The 2,551-nt window shown below is 49.1% G+C and overlaps 1 pseudogene; it reads left to right on the top strand.

Moving 5' to 3' along the window:
- Nucleotides 1-361: 361 nt before the first annotated feature.
- Nucleotides 362-1,973, top strand: LOC142803206 (uncharacterized; annotated as a pseudogene).
- The last annotated feature ends 578 nt before the right edge of the window (nt 1,974-2,551 follow it).

Below are 2,551 nucleotides of genomic sequence, written 5' to 3'. Positions count from 1 at the left end.
GATAGCTAAGGAGGCTAGGAAACCCATGAGCGAGATTGACCTGGTGCAGTGCGAAGAATAAAAGCGCAGGTGCTACTTGGACGCGACAGCATTCTCGAGTTTGGCCGACGCGCAGTAGGCGAGCTTTGTGTGTAGGCTGTGTGAGGCACTGAAGGCGGCTGTGCAGCGCATGGAGGCTAGCATTAAGGGGCTTCAGGGGGAGATTAGGACAGAACGGGAGCAGAGGATAGAACTCTAAAAACAGCGCGGAGCGGCGCGTGAGCGAGAGGAGGCTACTGCCAGCCTATTAGAGCAATTGAAGGGTGACCTTTGAAAAGAACGGGAAGGGCGAACCAAGCTTGAGCAGCGGGTAAATGAGCTAATGGCGCTTTGTCCCGGCCCCAAGCGGTGTGAGACAGAAGGCGTGGGTAGCGGAGAAGGCGACAGGCGGGAAGGAACAGGTGAGAAGGGAGGTCAGGGGGCCGCAGTGTCTGGCCACAGCACAGAGGCACTGAGAACATACAGCTTGGTGGCGCGGCAGTCTTCGAGCAGGGCAGGAACACAGGACAGACGGCAGAGAGAGAAACAGGTGAAGCAAACAGGGGCGCCATCACTAACAGGAAGCCAGCGAATGGAGCGTAGAAGGGTACTGGTGGTGGGGGACTCTAACGTTGCCAGGGTTAGAGATGGCGTCTTCAAGACAGTGAAGGAAGATGGGAGAGTGAGGGTGGAGGCCCAGTCAGGGAAGGACATGGTGGATGCACTGGCCACAGCACAGGAGGTTGTAGAGGACAGCATGGAGGGCGAAAATCTCGTCATTATTCATGCTGGGCTCAATGATGTGTTGAAAAGCATGGATCCGAACCTTCAAAGACAGTTAAAGGATAGGATGCGTAAGCTCGGAGAAGCCTCTTGGAGTGTGCATGTGACCATACGCACAGTCCCAGAGGTCTGGGGGCAGTCTTGTGGGACTGAAAGGAGGGTAGTGGAGGCCAATTATGTCGTCAATGGTATGAGCCGGCAACTTGGATACAGCGTATAGGAGGTGAACAAAGACGTGTACGAGCCCGGCGCTCGCCCCTTTGCACAGGATGGCATTCACTACAGTGGTGCGATGGGCAGGAGGATTGGTAACAGAATGGGTCGCCAAACCATAGCTTTTTTAGGGGGAACCTAGAGCCTTGAGGACAACAGTGTAGCCAAAGACGGACCTAAATGGGCACAAATATTCAAGCCGCACGAAGTCCGTGAGGGAAGAAATCGACGTAAGCACAAGGGCCGTGCTAATCCGACATAGGCTATATTAACATGCAGGGCGGCAGGAATAAGTTAAAGTGGGAAGAGATAGAAGAGCAGTTGAGACAGGAGGACCTGATGGTATATGGGGTTGTGGAGACACATCTTCGGGACATGAAGCAACGACCTTGCAATCCGGACTACGTATGGGAATATTGTAATACAACAGAAGGCAGCAGAAAGGGGGGTGGTATTGAGGCATTCATTCATAAAAGTACAGACTGGCAAAGGGTCAAGCAGGAGTGCAAGGAACATTTATGGCTAAAAGGGAAAGTGGCAAAGCAAATGACACTCCTTGGTTTGGTGTACTTGAGGACGGGAGCAAAGGCCAAAGAGGAAAACCAGGCAATGGTCGAGTGTATATCAAAAGATGTTGAGGAATTAGGAGGAGAGTGCGAGATAATTATACTAGGAGATATGAATGCGCACATAGAAAATATAGATGGGTATATTGACTCAACAGGCAAAATGATCAAAGATATGTGTGAAAGGCATGATTTGATCATTCGCTACAGTACTGAGAAGTGTGGAGGGCAAATAACATGGGAGGTAGGAAGGCTGCAGTCGACGATAGATTACGCACTGATGCCTCATAGAATGTATGATAAGCTCAGGGGAATGCACATAGACGAAGGTGGCTCCGGAAGTCTGGGTAGTGATCACAAACGATCAAGCTAAGTTTTGAAAGAGCAGTGAAAGTGGGAAGGAGACAAGATGAGCAACTACAGCAAAATTTTCATTCAGAAGGCAAATAGAAATTGCTACTAAACAAATTGAGAAAGTAATCACTGAAGATAATAAAACAGTGTGGACGTACACAAATATAATTAGACTGTTTGAGCTAGAGCTTCTAAGGCACGTGACAAGTCACCCCGGAAAAGAAGACACAAGCCCAAGGGTTGGTGGGATGAGGAAGTTACGAGAGCCATAGCAAAACGTCAGGAAGCCTCTAGGGAACACAGACATGCTAAGCAGCGGGGTGAACCGACAGATTATGTTTAAAGAAAATGAAACATCTTTCTAAGCTGTAGAAGGGAAGCATCCTTTCTGATCAATGAAAATATTAGAAGAAAGGGGGCTCAGGCGCTGGCAGAAGTGCATAAAAAGGATGGAAAGGCAGCTGCGAAATTTCGGAACCATCTAAACTCCCTCGAAAATGAGACAAGCCTAGAGCAGATGTTTATAACTACAGCTCAAGGTGCTAGGCCAGAAGGGGACGAAGCTATTTATTATATTAGAACAAGGGTGACAGAAAAATTTCGACAAAGAAGTGCTT

This window comes from Rhipicephalus microplus, chromosome 3 (genome assembly GCF_043290135.1).
Source record: "Rhipicephalus microplus isolate Deutch F79 chromosome 3, USDA_Rmic, whole genome shotgun sequence".
Taxonomy (NCBI): domain Eukaryota; kingdom Metazoa; phylum Arthropoda; class Arachnida; order Ixodida; family Ixodidae; genus Rhipicephalus; species Rhipicephalus microplus.
This window is presented reverse-complemented; position numbering and strand designations above follow the sequence as displayed.